General features: G+C 44.1%; 1 long non-coding RNA gene across 1 annotated transcript in view; it reads left to right on the forward strand.

Annotated features, from left to right (window-relative positions):
* The first annotated feature begins 13,752 nt into the window (after window positions 1-13,752).
* Window positions 13,753-18,438, forward strand: part of LOC139274879 (uncharacterized) — a 62,113-nt gene continuing 57,427 nt past the window's right edge. The window contains exon 1 of the long non-coding RNA XR_011595633.1: window positions 13,753-13,833. This is a non-coding gene — a long non-coding RNA (uncharacterized lncRNA). The remainder of the gene's footprint in view (window positions 13,834-18,438) is intronic.

An 18,438-nucleotide genomic window follows, 5' to 3' on the forward strand; every position in this document is an offset into this window, starting at 1 on the left:
TCTTTAACCAGCAATGCTACCCCACCTCCTTTTCCTTTCTGTCTATCTTTCCTGAATATTGAATACCTTTGGATGTTGAGTTCCCAGCCTTGGTCACCTTGGAGCCATATCTCCTTAATCCCAATTACATCATAGCCATTTACCACTATCTGCACAGCTAATTCATCCACCTTATTATGAATGCTCCTTGCATTGAGACACAGAGCATTCAGGTTTTTTTTTTTAACACTCTTTGTCCTTTTAGAATTATGCTGTAATGTGGCCCTTTTTTTTATCTTTGTCTTTGATTTTTCTGCCCTCCACTTTTACTTTTCTCCTTTCTACCTTTTGCTTCTGCCCCCATTTTACTTCCCTCTGTCTCCCTGCATAGACTCCCACCCCCCTGCCATATTAGTTTAAATCCTCCCCAACAACACTAGCAAACATCAGGACATCAGTTCCAGTCCTGCCAAGGTGCAGACCATCCGGTTTGTACTGATCCCACCTCCCCCATTACCAGTTCCAATGTCCCAGGAATTTGAATCCCTCCCTCTTGCACCATTCCTCAAGCCACGTATTCATCTGAGCTATCCTGCTATTTCTACTCTGACTAGCACGTGGCATTGGTAGCAATCCTGAGATTACTACCTTTGAGGTCTTACTTTTTAATTTAATTCCTAGCTCCCTAAATTCAGCTTGTAGGACCTCATCCAGCTTTTTACCTGTATTGTTGGTACCTATATGCACCCTCCCCCTCCAGAATGCTCCGAGACATCCTTGACCCTTGCACCAGGGAGTCAACATACCTTCCTGGAGTCTCGTTTGCGGCCGCAGAAATGCCTACCTATTCCCCTTACAATAGACTCCCCTACCACTATAGCTCTCCCACTCTTTTTCCTGCCCTCCTGGGCAGCAGAGCCATCCATGGTGCCATGAACTTGGCTGCTGCTGCCTTTCCCTAATGAGCCATCTCCCCCAACATTATCCAAAGCGGTATAGCTGTTTTGGACTACCTTCCTACTACTGCTCTACCTGATGGTCACCCATTCCCTATCTGTACCCTTTGTCTGCGGTGTGACCAACTCTCTAAATATGCTATTCACAACATCCTCAGCATCGCGGATGCTCAAGAATGAATCCACCCGCAGCTCCAGTTCCGCAATGCGGTTTGTCAGGAGCTGCAGCTGGACACACTTCCTGCACACATAGTAGTCAGGCACACTGGAAATGTCCCTCACTTCCCACATAGCACAGGAGGAGCATGGCATGGTGCTGTGCTCAATTGCATGACTTAACCCTTAAATTACTTAATTTACTTAATTTGGAAACAATGACAAAGGTTTCCTACTGATAAGAAAAAGGTAAATAAAAAGGAAAAACTACTCACCAACCAGCCAGCCAATCACTTGGCTGTGACATCACACTTCGATTACTTTTTACTTCTTTGTTTACTTCCTGCCTCTGCTGCAGCTGCAGCTATCTGCTCCCTCTCAGTCGCCGCCCTTTGTAGTCCCGCTCTGCCGCTGACCTCCTCATAGTCCTATGCAGATGATCTTCCAGCATGGGGAACCCTACAAGGATGGACTTATAATGATTGGAGCCCAAGCTTTTGTTAAAAATATTCATGTCTGCACTAAATATTTTCTTGAGTTCAGCATCAGCGGTCTCTCATGTAAATGGACCATGCATTCCCTATGATCAGGAGTTTACCTCTACTGCCCAATATCTATGATAGCATGAATTGGGGGCTGTAATAGTGAGAACACTCATTGTATACAATCTTGCCAATGCCCTATGTGCATTTCACCTATATTTTGGAAGGTGGATTGATAAGCAATCGAGTGAGATGAGGCCAATTGTGAATGAAGGGACTGGTTTATTTTAATGTAACACATGAATAAACATAATACAGTTCTCTGTGAAATTTAATCTAATTAATGATTGCTCCCACAACATCAAAAATAATAAAATTACACAAACATAGCCTGTGATACAGATCTAGCTTCAAGTTACAAGTCAATATTTACTGAACTGACTAGCAGAGGAGAGTTCTTTGCCTGCTTGTACTTTAAAATCGACTTTAGCAGACTGCTTTCCAGCTCAACAGAAAGCCAAAAACTTGACAGCCTTAACCCTCTGTCAGGGATCAGGTAGTGGGGCTGCAAATTAAATCTGCCTGTGTGTGGGTCCCCTGGCAGCCACCTCTCAATGTGCTCAAATGAATGAAGCCATTCCAATATTATGTGATGTACTAACGGCAGTCATTGTCTCAAACTGATATGGTATGCAAGAAACTCAACGTTGCCAGCTTTTAATCTTACTATGGCCACTGGGTTGAATACACATTTCGAAATAGCTTATATGTTGTGTAGATTTAATCCCTTGTGTGCTGAATTTAACTTAATAGCAGCATCTTAATAAAAGGGAATCCAAAATCCCATCTAGGATAGAATGTTGAAATAAGAGCAAAAGAAATAAGAGCAGGAGTAGGCCATACAGCCCCTTGAGCCTGCTCAGCCATTCAATATGATCATGGCTGATGCGATCATGGACTCAGGTCGACCTCTCTGCCCGGTCCCCATAACCCCTTTTTCCCTTATCATTTAAGAAACTGTCTATTTTTGTCAAATTTATTCAATGTCCCAGCTTCCACAGCTCTCTGAGGCAGTGAGTTCCACAGATCCACAACCCTCTGAGAGAAGAGATTTCTCCTCATCTCAGTTTTAAATGGGCAGCCCCTTATTCTAAGATTTTGCCCTCTAGTTCTAGTCTCCCCTATCAGTGGAAACATCCTCTCTGCATCCACCTTGTCAAGCTCCTTCATAATCTGATACGTTTCAATAAGATCACCTCTCATTCTTCTGAATTCCAATAAGTAGAGGCTCAACCTACTTAACCTTTCCTCATAAGACAACTCCCTCATCTGCGGAATCAACCTTGTGAACCTTCTCCGAACTACCTCAAAAGCAAGTATATCCTTACGTAAATATGGAAACCAAAACTGCACACAGTATTCCAGGTGTGGCCTCACTAATACCCTGTACAACTGTAGCAAGACTTCACTGCTTTTATACTCCATCCCCTTTGCAATAAAGGCCAAGATATCATTGGCCTTCCTGATCACTTGCTGTACCTGCATACGAACCTTTTGTGTTTCTTGCACAAGTACCCCCAGGTCCCTCTGTACTGCAGCACTTTGCAATCTCTCTCCATTTAAATAATAACCTGCTCTTTGATTTTTTTTCTGCCACAGTGCATGACCTCACACTTTCCAACATTATACTCCATCTGCCAAATTTTTGCCCACTCACTTAGCCTGTCTATGTCCTTTTGCAGATTTTTTGTGTCCTCCTCACACATTGCTTTTCCTCCCATCTTTGTATCGTTGGCAAACTTGTCTATGTTACACTCGGTCTCTTCTTCCAAGTCGTTAATATAGATTGTAAATAGTTGGGGTCCCAGCACTGATCCCTGCCATCTCAAGAATTAACCATTTATCCCGACTCTCGTTTTCTGTTTGTTAGCCAATCCTCTATCCATGCTAATATATTACCCCCAACCCCGTGAACTTTTATCTTGTGCAGTAATCTTTTATGTGGCACCTTGTCAAATACCTTCTGGAAGTCCAAATACACCACATCCTCTGGTTCTCCTTTATCCACCCTGCTCGTTACATCCACAAAGAATTCAAGCAAATTTGTCAAACATGACTTCCCCTTCATAAATCCATGCTGACTCTGCCTGACCGAATTTTGCTTTTCCAAATGTTCTGCTACTGCTTCTTTGATAATGGACTCCAGCATTTCCCCAGCCACAGATGTTAGGCTAACTGGTCTACAGTTTCTTGCTTTTTGTCTGCCTCCTTTTTTAAATAGGGGCGTTACATTTGCAGTTTTCCAATCTGCTGGGACCTCCCCAGAATCCAGAGAATTTAGGTAAATTATAACCAATGCACTCACAATCGCTGCCGAGACTTCTCTTCAGACCCTAGGATGCAAGCCATCAGGTCAGGGGATTTATCTGCCTTTAGTCCTATTATCTTACTGAGTACCACCTCCTTAGTGATTGTGATTGTGTTAAGTTCCTCACACCCTATAGCCCCTTGACTATCCACTGTTGGAATATTGTTAGTGTCCTCTACCCAAAGACTGATACAAAATATTTGTTCAGAGTTTCTGCCATCTCCATGTTCGTCATTACTAATTCTCCGGTCTCGTCCTCTAAGGGAACAACATTTGCTCTAGCCACTCTTTTCATTTATATATACCTATAGAAACTTTTGCTATCTGTTTTTATATTTCGTGCTAGTTTACTTTCATAGTCTATCTTCCCTTTCTTAATAATTTTTAAGTCATTCTTTGTGTTAAGTCCTGACTCTAATGTACTGACTTACACGAGACACATGCTGAAGTCAAGGTCACTCAGGACCTGCACCTTTAATTCCAGCTCTCCAGTGCTGCACTTGCCTGAGACCTCCCTTTATATACCTCAGTGGGACAAGTATGGAGTGTCTCCTGCAAGTGCACCTCTGGTGGTAAGGTATGCTTATTGTTACAGGTCATATCCAGTTACAGTCATGTATAGCATGGTAAGATACAGTTATATACAGTAATGTGAGATACATGACACTTTGCTGGCTTTTAAACGCCTCCCAATCTTCTGTCCTCCCACTAGTTTTGGCCACATTGTATGCCCTTGTTTTAATTGGATACCGTCCTTTATTTCTTTAGTTAGCCACAGATGGCTCTTGATACTCTTACATCCTTTCCTCCTCACTGGAATATATTTTTCTTGTGAGTTGTGAAATATCTCCTTAAATGTACACCACTGTTCATCAACCATCCTACACTTGAATCTATTTTCCCAGTCCACTTTAGCCAACACTGCCCTCAAACCTTCATAGTCTCCTTTATTTAAGCTTAGTATGGTGGTTAGAGATCCAACTTTCTCACCCTCCATCTGAATTTGAAATTCAATCATGCTATGATCACTCATTGCAAGGGGATAGAAACATAGAAACATAGAAAATAGGTACAGGAGTAGGCCATTCGGCCCTTCGAGCCTGCACCGCCATTCAATAAGATTATGGCTGATCATTCACCTCAGTACCCCTTTCCTGCTTTCTCTCCATACCCCTTGATCCCTTAAGCTATAAGGGCCATATCTAATTCCCTCTTGAATATATCCAATGAACTGGCATCAACAACTCTCAGTGGTAGGGAATTCCACAGGTTAACAACGCTCTGAGTGAAGACGATTCTCCTCATATCAGTCCTAAATGGCTTACCCCTTATCCTTAGACTGTGACCCCTGGTTCTGGACTTCCCCAACATCAAGAACATTCTTCCTGCATCTAAACTGTCCAGTCCTGTCAGAATTTTATATGTTTTTATGAGATCCCCTCTCATCCTTCTAAACTCCAGTGAATACAGGCCCAGTCGATCCAATCTCTTCTCATATCCCAGTCCTGCCATCCCGGGAATCAGTCTGGTGAACCTTCGCTGCACTCCCTCAATAGCAAGAACGTCCTTCCTCAGATTAGGAGACCAAAACTGAACACAATATTCCAGGTGAGGCCTCACTAAGGCCCTGTACAACTGCAGTAAGACCTCCCTGCTCCTATGCTCAAATCCCCTAGCTATGAAGACCAACATACCATTTGCCTTCTTCACCGCCTGCTGTACCTGCATGCCAACTTTCAATGACTGATGTACCATGACACCAAGGTCTCGTTGCACCTCCCATTTTCCTAATCTGCCGCCATTCAGATAATATTCTGCCTTCGTGTTTTTGCCCCCAAGGTGGATAACCTCACATTTATCCACATTATACTGCATCTGCCATGCGTTTGCCCACTCACCTAACCTGTCCAAGTCACCCTGCAGCCTTTTAGCAACCTCCTCACAGCTCACACCGCCTCCCAGCTTAGTGTCATCTGCAAACTTGGAGATATTACACTCAATTCCCTCATCCAAATCATTAATGTATATTGTAAATAGCGTGGGTTTCAGCACTGGGCCCTGCGGCACCCCACTAGTCACTGCCTGCCATTCTGAAAAGAACCCGTTTATCCCGACTCTCTGCTTCCTGTCTGACAACCTGTTCTCTATCCACGACAGTACATTACCCCCAATACCATGTGCTTTAATTTGGCACACCAATTTCTTGTGTGGGACCTTGTCAAAAGCCTTTTGAAAGTCCAAATGCACCACATCCACTGGTTCTCCCTTGTCCACTCTACCAGTTACATCCTCAAAAAATTATTTTACTAGGAGATTGATTATTAATCCTGGATCAGTTCCTATGGAGTGGAGGGCAGCCAATGTAACCCCACTTTTTAAAAAAGGAGGGAGATAGAAAACAGGAATTAAAGACCGGTCAGCCTGACATCGGTAGTGGGTAAAATGATGGAATCAATTATTAAGGATGTCATAGCAGCGTATTTGGAAAAAGGTGACATGATAGGTCCAAGTCAGCATGGATTTGTAAAAGGGAAATCATGCTTGACAAATCTTCTGGAATTTTTTGAGGTTGTTTCCAGTAGAGTGGACAAGGGAGAACCAGTTGATGTGGTGTATTTGGACTTTCCGAAGGCTTTCGACAAGGTCCCACACAAGAGATTAATGTGCAAAGTTAACGCACAAGGGATTGGGGATAGTGTGCTGACGTGGATTGAGAACTGGTTGGCAGACAGGAAGCAAAGAGTAGGAGTAAATGGATACTTTTCAGAATGGCAGGCAGTGACTAGTGGGGTACCGCAAGGTTCTGTGCTGGGGCCCCAGCTGTTTACATTGTACATTAATGATTTCGACGAGGGGATTAAATGTAGTATCTCCAAATTTGCGGATGACACTAAGTTGGGTGGCAGTGTGAGCTGCGAGGAGGATGCTATGAGGCTGCAGAGTGACTTGGATAGGTTAGGTGAGTGGGCAAATGCATGACAGATGAAGTATAATGTGGATAAATGTGAGGTTATCCACTTTGGTGGTAAAAACGGAGACAGACTATTATCTGAATGGTGACAGATTAGGAAAAGGGGAGGTGCAACGAGACCTGGGTGTCATGGTACATCAGTCATTGATGGTTGGCATGCAGGTACAGCAGGCGGTTAAGAAAGCAAATGGCATGTTGGCCTTCATAGCGAGGGGATTTGAGTACAGGGGCAGGAAGGTGTTACTACAGATGTACAGGGCCTTGGTGAGGCCACACCTGGAGTATTGTGTACAGTTTTGGTCTCCTAACTTGAGGAAGGACATTCTTGCTATTGAGGGATTGCAGCGAAGGTTCACCAGATTCCCGGGATTGCGGGACTGACATATCAAGAAAGACTGGATCAACTGGGCTTGTATTCACTGGAGTTCAGAAGAATGAGAGGGGATCTCATAGAAACGTTTAAAATTCTGATGGGTTCAGACAGGTTAGATGCAGAAAGAATGTTCCCAATGTTGGGGAAGTCCAGAACCAGGGGTCACTGTCTAAGGATAAGGGGTAAGCCATTTAGGACCGAGATGAGGAGAAACTTCTTCACCCAGAGAGTGGTGAACCTGTGGAATTCTCTACCACAGGAAGTTGTTGAGGCCAATTCACTAAATATATTCAAAAAGGAGATCGATGTAGTCCTTACTACTAGGGGGATCAAGGGGTATGGCGAGAAAGCAGGAATGGGGTACTGAAGTTGCATGTTCAGCCATGAACTCATTGAATGGTGGTGCAGGCTAGAAGGGCCGAATGGCCTACTCCTGCACCTATTTTCTATGTTTCTATGTTTCCTCCCCACCTCTACCCCTTCCCCTTCTCCTCCTGACTCCAAGCCGCCTGGCTGAGGAGGTCCTCAGGCGATGCTTCATTGGGGTGGGGGGCTGACAGCCGCAGCGCTGCTTGGACGGACACGGAAGAGGACGGTTCCAAGATTTTGCTGCTGGCTCTCGTGTGGTTGGCAATGGGGGTGCGTCATCGTGGAGTGCAGTGCGGCGCTCCAGGACCACTGGGAGCCCTCTGCCACCAGGGCTCCTGGCTACCAGCTCCAGGGCCTCCTCCATCCCTTCGATTTTATATGTTATTTGCTGGAAAAAAACTCGGTGCCAACTATGTTCTTGGTGCTTAGTGGACTTTTTGCTGATGGTGAATCTCCGTCGTTCCTCCCACAACAGCCAAACAAGCACACACCACAGCCATACATGCTTTCAATCCCTCTGAACTCCCTCTCTCTCTGTCTCTTCTGCGCATGTCATGGTGACCCTTGACTCCAGAATTGTGGGAATTGAACGTTGCCATGCCGTTGCTAAGGACGGCCACACTTTACGGCAGAAGGTCAGAAAAATGTAATGCTACCGCCCATTTGATATCACTTGCGGTAACAGCCATTTTCAAAAATGTAAACTAGGTGTTTTCAGAATGGGCAAGAAGCCGGCGATCTGAAAACCCTTTTTTAACGCCCACGCCGGAAATAACGCCCATTTTTGGGCGCTAAGCTCAAAAGTGGAGGTTCTAGCCCTATATTTGTTGTTGTTGTTGTTGTAGGTAGGTTTTCCTTGACACTTTACCCACAATTCATCATTTGAAGAATTTCTGAAGTGAGCCTTCCAGCCTCCTTCTGGATCCTGCAATCCTCCTTACTCATAGAAACATAGAAACATAGAAAATAGGTGCAGGAGTAGGCCATTCGGTCCTTCGAGCCTGCGCCACCATTCAATAAGATCATGGCTGATCATTCACCTCAGTACCCCTTTTCTGCTTTCTCCCCATATCCCTTGATCCCTTTAGCCGTAAGGGCCACATCGAACTCCCTCTGGAATATATCTAACGAACTGGCCTCAACAACTCTCTGCGGTAGAGAATTCCACAGGTTAACAACTCTCTGAGTGAAGAAGTTTCCCCTCATCTCGGTCCTAAATGGCTTACTCCCTTATCCTTAGACTGTGACCCTGGTTCTGGACTTCCCCAGTAACAGAAACATTCTTCCTGCCACTAACCCGTCCAATCCCATCACAATTTTATATGTTTCTATGAGATCCCCTCTCATTCTTCTAAACTCCAGTGAATATAGGCCCAGTCGATCCAGTCTCTCCTCATATGTCAGTCCTGCCATCCCGGGAATCAGTCTGGTGAACCTTCGCTGCACTTCCTCAATAGCAAGAATGTCCTTCCTCAGGTTAAGAGACCAAAACTGAACACAATATTCCAGGTGAGGCCTCACTAAGGCCCTGTACAACTGCAGTAAGACCTCCCTGCTCTTATATCTCCTAGCTATGAAGGCCAACATGCCATTTGCCTACTTCGCCGCCTGCTGTATCTGCATGCCAACTTTCAATGACTGATGAACCATGACACCCAGGTCTCGTTGCACCTCCCCTTTTCCTCATCCGTTGCCATTCAGATAATATTCTGCCTTCGTGTTTTTGCCCCCAAGGTGGATAACCTCACATTTATCCACATTATACTGCATCTGCCATGCATTTACCCACTCACCTAACCTGTCCAAGTCACCCTGCAGCCTCTTAGCAGCCTCCTCACAGCTCACACCGCCACCCTGCTTCGTGTTATCTGCAAACTTGGAGATATTACAGTCAATTCCTTCATCTAAATCATTGATGTATATTGTAAATAGCTGGGGTCCCAGCACTGAACCCTGCAGCACCCCACTAGTCACTGCCAGCCAGTCTGAAAAGGACCCGTTTATCCTGACTCTCTGCTTCCTGTCTGCTAACCAGTTCTCTATCCACATCAATACGTTACCCCCAATACCATGTGCTTTAATTTTGCACACCAATCTCTTGTGTGGGACCTTGTCAAAAGCCTTTTCAAAGTCCAAATGCACCACATCCACTGGTTCTCCCTTGTCCACTCTACTAGTTACATCCTCAAAAAATTCTAGAAGATTTGTCAAGCATGATTTCCCTTTCAGAAATCCATGCTGACCTGGACCGATCCTATCACTGCTTTCCAAATGCGCTGCTATTTCATCTTTCATAATTGATTCCAACATTTTCCCCACTAATGATGTCAGGCTAACCAGTCTATAATTCACCGTTTTCTCTCTCCCTCCTTTTTAAAAAAGTGGTGTTACATTAGCTACCCTCCAATCTATCGGAACTGATCCAGAGTCAATAGACTGTTGGAAAATGATCACCAATGCATCCACTATTTCTAAGGCCACTTCCTTAAGTTCCATAGGATGCAGACTATCAGGCCCTGGGGATTTATCGGCCTTCAATCCCATCAATTTCCCGAACACAATTTCCTGACTAATAAGGATTTCCTTCAGTTCCTCCTTCTCGCTCGGCCCTTGGTCCCCTGGTATTTCCGGAAGGTTATTTGTGTCTTCCTCCGTGAAGACAGAACCAAAGTATTTGTTCAATTGCTCTGTCATTTCTTTGTTCCCCATTATAAATTCACCTGATTCTGACTGCAAGGGACCCACGTTTGTTTTCACTAATCTTTTTCTCTTCACATATCGATAGAAGCTTTTGCAGTCAGTTTTTATGTTCCCAGCAAGCTTCCTCTCATACTCTATTTCCCCCCTCCTAATTAAACCCTTTGTTCTCCTCTGCTGAATTCTATATTTCTCCCAGTCCTCAGATTTGCTGCTTCTTCTGGCCAATTTATATGCCTTGTCCTTGGATTTAACACTATCCTTAATTTCCCTTTTTAGCCACGGTTGAGCCACCTTCTCCGTTTTATTTTTACTCCAGTCAAGGATGTACAATTGTTGAAGTTCATCCATGTGATCTTTAAATGTCTGCCATTGCCTATCCACCGTCACCCCTTTAAGTATCATTTGCCAGTCTATTCTAGCCAATTCACGTCTCTAACCATCGAAGTTACCTTTCCTTAAGTTCAGGACCCTAGTCTCTGAATGAACTGTGTCACTCTCCATCTTAATAAAGAATTCTACCATATTATGGTCACTCTTCCCCAAGGGGCCTCGCACAACAAGATTGCTAATTAGTCCTTTCTCATTACACATCACCCAGCCTAGGATGGCCAGCCCTCTCGTTGGTTCCTGGACATACTGGTCTAGAAAACCATCCCTAATACACTCCAGGAAATCCTCCTCCACCGTATTTCTACCAGTTTGGTAAGCCCAATCTATATGTAGATTAAAGTCGCCTATGATAACTGCTGTACCTTTATTGCACGCATCCCTAATTTCTTGTTTGATGCTGTCCCCAACCTCACTACTATTGTTTGGTGATCTGTACACAACTCCCACCGGCGTTTTCAGCCCTTTGGTATTCCGCAGCTCTACCCATACAGATTTCACATCATCCAAGCTAATGTCCTTCCTTACCATTGTGTTAACTTCCTCTTTAACCAGCAACGCTACCCCATCTCCTTTTCCTTTCTGTCTATCCTTCCTGAATGTTGAATACCCCTGGATGTTGAGTTCCCAGCCTTGGTCACCCTGGAGCCATGCCTCCATAATCCCAATTATATCATATTCATTAATAGCTGTCTGCGCAGTTAATTTGTCCGCCTTATTATGAATACTCCTCGCATTGAGGCACAGAGCCTTCAGGCTTGTCTTTTTAACACACTTTGTTCATTTAGAATTTTGCTGTAATGTGGCCCTTTTTGATTTTTGCCTTGGGTTTCTCTGCCCTCCACTTTTACTTTTCTTCTTTCTATCTTTTGCTTTTGCCCCCATTTTACTTCCCTCTGTCTCCCTGCATAGGTTCCCATCCCCCTGCCATATTAGTTTAACCCCTGTGTAGCAATTTGGATTTTGTCTATGTTACCCGAGCTGTATTTTTGAAAACTTGTAATGTTTCTGTAATGTTAAATGCAGCTTAGAAGATGTCAACTCCCAATGTTACATGCAGTATTCTTACTCTAAAAGATAGAATTTGCACCTACGTCGTGCCTTTCAAGACCTCAGAATGTACCAAATCGCTTTACAGTCAATGAAGTACACTTTTTGAAGTACAGTCACTGTTGCAATCTACTTTAGTGATGTTGGTTGAGGGACAAATATTGGCCAGGACTTCAGGGATAACTCCCCTTCTCTGCTTCGACTAGTGTCATGGGATCTTTTACATCCACCCAAGAGGACAGACGGGCCTCAGTTTAACATCTCATCCAATGAATGTCACCACTAATAGTGCAGCACTCACTTCCATATACTGCACTAAAGTGTCAGCCTAGATTTTGTGCTCAAGTCTCTGGGGTGGGCCTTGAACCCATAACCTTCAGACTCAGGTGAGAGTGTTACTGCTGACACTAAGATAAGGGGGACCAGGTGGGCAATACATTAAGATACACTTATTTCACCTCTGGGCCCGGGGTTCAAATCCAGGTTAGACTAATGGGATGAAAATCTTCTCATTCTTCCAAATGTAAGGAATCTAATTAAAATGAGTTTGGGGGACTCACTACATTGCAGTTCTTAAAAAGTACAAGCTGCTTGTAATTCAGAACCTTACATCTGTGCATGAATTTTTAACAATTTTATTAATGTGTTGGGTTGAACTTTCTCTATTCACTATTTAATGGAATTGACAAACCTGTTTTCAATGAATGGGTTAACAGCTGTAGTAAAATAGAAAACAGAGGAATGTCATCCAAATGAATCAATCAGTTGGTTAAAAGATGTGCACAAGGGAATTTCTACCCTCCAAGTTGAGAGGCTGTAAGGATGAGTGTTGTTGGAAGTGGAAATATCACAAAGCATCAAGAAGTACTCTACTGAGTTTGATGTTTGGGTAGACTACAGAGAGCTGGGTGACATATGGGTGTGTACAATTCCATATCCTCCATATCACCAACGAGCACCTTGAAGGCATTTCAGCGTTTTGCAAATTAATTTATAAAAGTGCAATACAATCCTTGGAAGCCCATATATATTCAATTCTGGAAACACAATTTTCTTATTTTTATTTATTGATTTATATCACTCTTTACTTAAGGTCACTGCCACAATGTGCCAGATAATTGGGCAAGGTGCCCTTAGACCTCTGCCAGCACCATTCTTTAAACAATTTCTAGAAGGTAGGCACAGCCTGGATTGATATAACTCATTAATTTTCCTTTCCCTCCACTTGGCAGCCCTCCCAGTCAGCCTGGTTGAGAATTTCAGATATTAAACCCAATCATTCATCAACAGGTTAGTGATCCAGGTGGGTTTCTGTCAAACAATGCCAGACATTGGAATTGTTCCTTTACTATGTGAATAGCATAGATGTATTGAAGGGGAAGCTAGATAAACACATGAGGGAGAAATAAATAGGTTATGCTGATGGGGTTAGATGAAGTGGGGTGGGAGGAGGCTCGTGTGGAGCATAAAACCTGCCATGGACTAGATGGGCCGAACAGCCTGTTTCTGCACTGTACTGTCTATGTAACTATCCCCAACTGTTATTTCTGACCAAATCTGTCTGATTTAATTTCACAGATATACAATGCTCACTCTCTTTAACTTTGCATGTGGTGTTGTGTGCCAGAAAGATCCGAGGTTAGCTGAAAGCCATGGAACAAATTATTCCTTTCAATGGCTGAGTGTGCACCATGTACCTCCGCCTTTTACAGAATGCTCTAGTTAATGATAAACGATTAAATGCTCAGTGACGGAGATCAGCCAGTATTTGTTAAATGTGAATTCCCCCTTAGCAAGGTTAACCATGAAAGGTTATTACAGTATCCATGGAATCCAAACAAACCTTATTAAAGGACAGAGTGTCCTACCATTAGTGTACAGACATTATCCATTTGTAGACACGAGATCTCATCCAGCGCAGAAAACGTTGCTTCTCCTGACTTAAAATTGAAATTGATGGACAGAAATCTGATTTCAGAATCAGTTGAGAAAGAGGAATGAGATTTCAGTGTCTTTCAAAGAAAAATAAATCTGGATCTAAGGTGAGTGAGCATGCTCTATATAATTTACAAGGCATGAGTATATGAATGTAACAGAAAACACAGTCTCCAGCAGTGTTTGATATTAACACTAGCTGCTACAACTGAGGAAACTGAAAACCTTTCATTTTACAGACCGATTAAAATAGCAACATTTAAAAAATATGGGGGCCAATTTTCCACATGGCCAATTTGTGCCGCAGTTATAGAGGTACGTGCGATCTTTTAGTGGCCGACTGCAGCAAAAAAAAGTTCCAAGTTTCGCCAGAATAACCTTTCATCTTGCAGCGGCGCAGATTGTCCTCAAGCTCTGTGGGTGGAGCTTAAGGTCTGCGCCGAAAAACTGAGGTTGCCACGGTAATGAGGGACACACTGAAGGGCTGAGACTGCAAAGGTAAACATACAAGTTGCAGCAAGACAGATGCAGGTACATATTACCATTGCTAAGATCTCTTCACTTCTGTTTATTGGAAGATTGTCGTGACAAACTATCATACTCGGCAATATAGATTTATTTAATTTTAGATGAAACAGGCCTGATAAAATGAAAGTCATTCCACACACATTAGGTTATTGCTTTTTTGTAGAGACCCAGTGCCGCTCCTATCCCGGGTCGAAAGGCCCCCCGCCCCCGGTGCCGCTGCTATCCTGGGTCGAAAGGCCCCCTGCCCCCGGTGCCATGTCTTCTTCCCACCCTCCAAAACCTCAGCTCCGCTAAAACAATGGCGTCTTCTATGTGATTTTCTCTTCTCTGCGGCGATTTTCTTAAGCGTAGGTAAGGTTTTTCAGAACAGTGCACTGCGCCGTTTTTGAAAATATCCTACTTGGCCAAAGTTGCTTAAATTGCCAGAAATGGCAGCCAGCACCCCAGTGACGTCAAAAAATTGAGAAATAAAAAAATCGTCCGTAAGTAGTTTAGGATGGCGCAGAAACTTTGGCGAAACTTGCAGATTTTACTCTGCTCCAAAAAAAAGGGTTGGCCAAAGAAACGGCGCAGAATAGTGGTGAAAATTCAGCCCATGTTCTTTGGATGAGGACAATGTTGCCCTGGCCACATTTATTTCCATGGAAAAGCGGTGGTTGGCCTTCTAACACAATTCTTTTCACAATTGAGTGGCTTTCTAGGCCACTATAGTGCGGGATTGGAGTCACATATAAACCAGACCAGAAAGCGCTGACCAGTTTCCTTCATGAAGGGCATTAGCAAAACATTTTTTTTCCACAATCCACCAGCTTTTATAATAATTTTACGAGTACCAGCCCACAAATTACTACAGTGTCAGTTTGTGTGCATGTGTGTAACTGAGATTGATAACGGCCCAAATATCTTTCTTCATACAAATACTCTGTTCAATATCTCAAAATGTGACATTTATTGAAGTTTACTTTAAATAATGTGTCATAACCAGAAGGTTCTCCAGTAATAAAAGAAGTAAGTCACTGGTAGGAGTTGTCTACAGACTTCCTGATAATAGTGATGTTGTGGGCAATGTACTTAAATACAGAGATCAGGGAAGCATGTAGCAAAAACAATGTGGTCATAATGGAAAATTTTTATTTTCACAGTCTGGGAGAAGCAGAACAGCTCAAGTAGTAAAGGCAATGGCCTAGAAATTGGCCCCTTTAGCGCCTCCCGTTATCGCCTCCGGGGAACGATAACAGGGTGCGAACCAATTACCGACTCCTGCTAAATTTGGTGGGAGGTTTGCAGCAGTGGTAGGACATTGCGCCCCGATCTCCTTCGCCCGGGGATCGTGACGTCATCACCGTGCGCATCGCTCCAGTAGTGCCCTGGACCCGAACTTTGGTACCCTGCAGCATCGCCAGGCGAAAACACCGGCAGCTGCAGGAGGTGTTGATCGGGAGGCCGGGTACTTTTGGGATGAAACTTAAAAGGTGAGGTGGTCGAGGCAGGTAACAACATTTTGCAAATGGTCTTTATAATTTTTTTTGCTTCCTCTTCGGCCGCGATCGATCAGCCCGGCACTCTACCGCAGTGCATCGGGCTGATCGGTCTGAATCGCAGCTGCCGTCGGGGACCAAGTAAGTCTTTCTAGTGCAGAGCCTGAAGTGATGGCCCTTCCCTTTAAGGGAGGGAAGGAGCTTCCAAACGTGGCAGCGCTGCACGGCCCATTGTGCAGCACTGCACATCTACTGCCCCGCCTGCATCGTGCTCCATGAAGGAAGTTTAGCGCTTGATTTCATACTACACTTCCTTCCTGGAGCGTAATCCCCAAATTTTGTAAAAGTTGAAAATCATTAGTGCCTGATGCTAATTTTTTCAACTTTCAACTCCCCAAACGAGGTGATCCCGAATTTCTCCCCTATGAGTTTCTAGACTATATTCGGGATAGTTTTCTCGGACAATGTTTTGGAGCCGACAAGTGAACAGGCTATACTAGATTTAGTGATGAGTAATGAAGCACAATCTGACAGTAAGGTAACATCTTGCAAATACTGACCATAATATAGAAACATAGAAACATAGAAAATAGGTGCAGGAGCAGGCCATTCAGCCCTTCTAGCCTGCACCGCCATTCAATGAGTTCATGGCTGAACATGAAACTTCAGTACCCCCTTCCTGCTTTCTCGCCATAACCCTTGATCCCCCGAGTAGTAAGGACTTCATCTAACTCCCTTTTGAATATATTTAGTGAATTGGCCTCAACTACTTTCTGTGGTAGAGAATTCCACAGGTTCACCACTCTCTGGGTGAAGAAGTTTCTCCTCATCTCGGTCCTAAATGGCTTACCCCTTATCCTCAGACTGTGACCCCTGGTTCTGGACTTCCCCAACATTGGGAACATTCTTTCTGCATCTAACCTGTCTAAACCCGTCAGAATTTTAAACGTTTCTATGAGGTCCCCTCTCATTCTTCTGAACTCCAGTGAATACAAGCCCAGTTGATCCAATCTTTCTTGATAGGTCAGTCCCGCCATCCCGGGAATCAGTCTGGTGAACCTTCGCTGCACTCCCTCAATAGCAAGAATGTCCTTCCTCAAGTTAGGAGACCAAAACTGTACACAATACTCCAGGTGTGGCCTCACCAAGGCCCTGTACAACTGTAGCAACACCTCCCTGCCCCTGTATTCAAATCCCCTCGCTATGAAGGCCAACATGCCATTTGCTTTCTTAACCGCCTGCTGTACCTGCATGCTAACCTTCAATGACTGATGTACCATGACACCCAGGTCTCGTTGCACCTTCCCTTTTCCTAATCTGTCACCATTCAGATAATAGTCTGTCTCTCTGTTTTTACCACCAAAGTGGATAACCTCACATTTATCCACATTATACTTCATCTGCCATGCATTTGCCCACTCACCTAACCTATCCAAGTCACTCTGCAGCCTAATAGCATCCTCCTCGCAGCTCACACTACCACCCAACTTAGTATCATCCGCAAATTTGGAGATACTGCATTTAATCCCCTCGTCTAAATCATTAATGTACAATGTAAACAGCTGGGGCCCCAGCACAGAACCTTGCGGCACTCCACTAGTCACTGCCTGCCATTCTGAAAAGTACCCGTTTACTCCTACTCTTTGCTTCCTGTCTGACAACCAGTTCTCAATCCACGTCAGCACACTACCCCCAATCCCATGTGCTTTAACTTTGCACATTAATCTCTTGTGTGGGACCTTGTCGAAAGCCTTCTGAAAGTCCAAATATACCACATCAACTGGTTCTCCTTTGTCCACTTTACTGGAAACATCCTCAAAAAATTCCAGAAGATTTGTCAAGCATGATTTCCCTTTCACAAATCCATGCTGACTTGGACCTATCATGTCACCATTTTCCAGATGCACTGCTATGACATCCTTAATAATTGATTCCATCATTTTACCCACTACTGAGGTCAGGCTGACCGGTCTATAATTCCCTGTTTTCTCTCTCCCTCCTTTTTTAAAAAGTGGGGTTACATTGGCTACCCTCCACTCCATAGGAACTGATCCAGAGTCAATGGAATGTTGGAAAATGACTGTCAATGCATCCGCTATTTCCAAGGCCACCTCCTTAAGTACTCTAGGATGCAGTCCATCATGCCCTGGGGATTTATCGGCCTTCAATCCCATCAATTTCCCCAACACAATTTCCCGACGAATAAAGATTTCCCTCAGTTCCCCCTCCTTACTAGACCCTCTGACCCCTTTTATATCCGGAAGGTTGTTTGTATCCTCCTTAGTGAATACCGAACCAAAGTACTTGTTCAATTGGTCTGCCATTTCTTTGTTCCCCGTTATGACTTCCCCTGATTCTGACTGCAGGGGACCTACGTTTGTCTTCACCAACCTTTTTCTCTTTACATACCTATAGAAACTTTTGCAATCCGCCTTAATGTTCCCTGCAAGCTTCTTCTCGTACTCCATTTTCCCTGCCCTAATCAAACCCTTTGTCCTCCTCTGCTGAGTTCTAAATTTCTCCCAGTCCCCAGGTTCGCTGCTATTTCTGGCCAATTTGTATGCCACTTCCTTGGCTTTAATACTATCCCTGATTTCCCTAGATAGCCACGGTTGAGCCACCTTCCCTTTTTTATTTTTACGCCAGACAGGAATGTACAATTGTTGTAATTCATCCATGCGGTCTCTAAATGTCTGCCATTGCCCA

This window comes from Pristiophorus japonicus, chromosome 10, assembly GCF_044704955.1.
Source record: "Pristiophorus japonicus isolate sPriJap1 chromosome 10, sPriJap1.hap1, whole genome shotgun sequence".
Taxonomy (NCBI): domain Eukaryota; kingdom Metazoa; phylum Chordata; class Chondrichthyes; family Pristiophoridae; genus Pristiophorus; species Pristiophorus japonicus.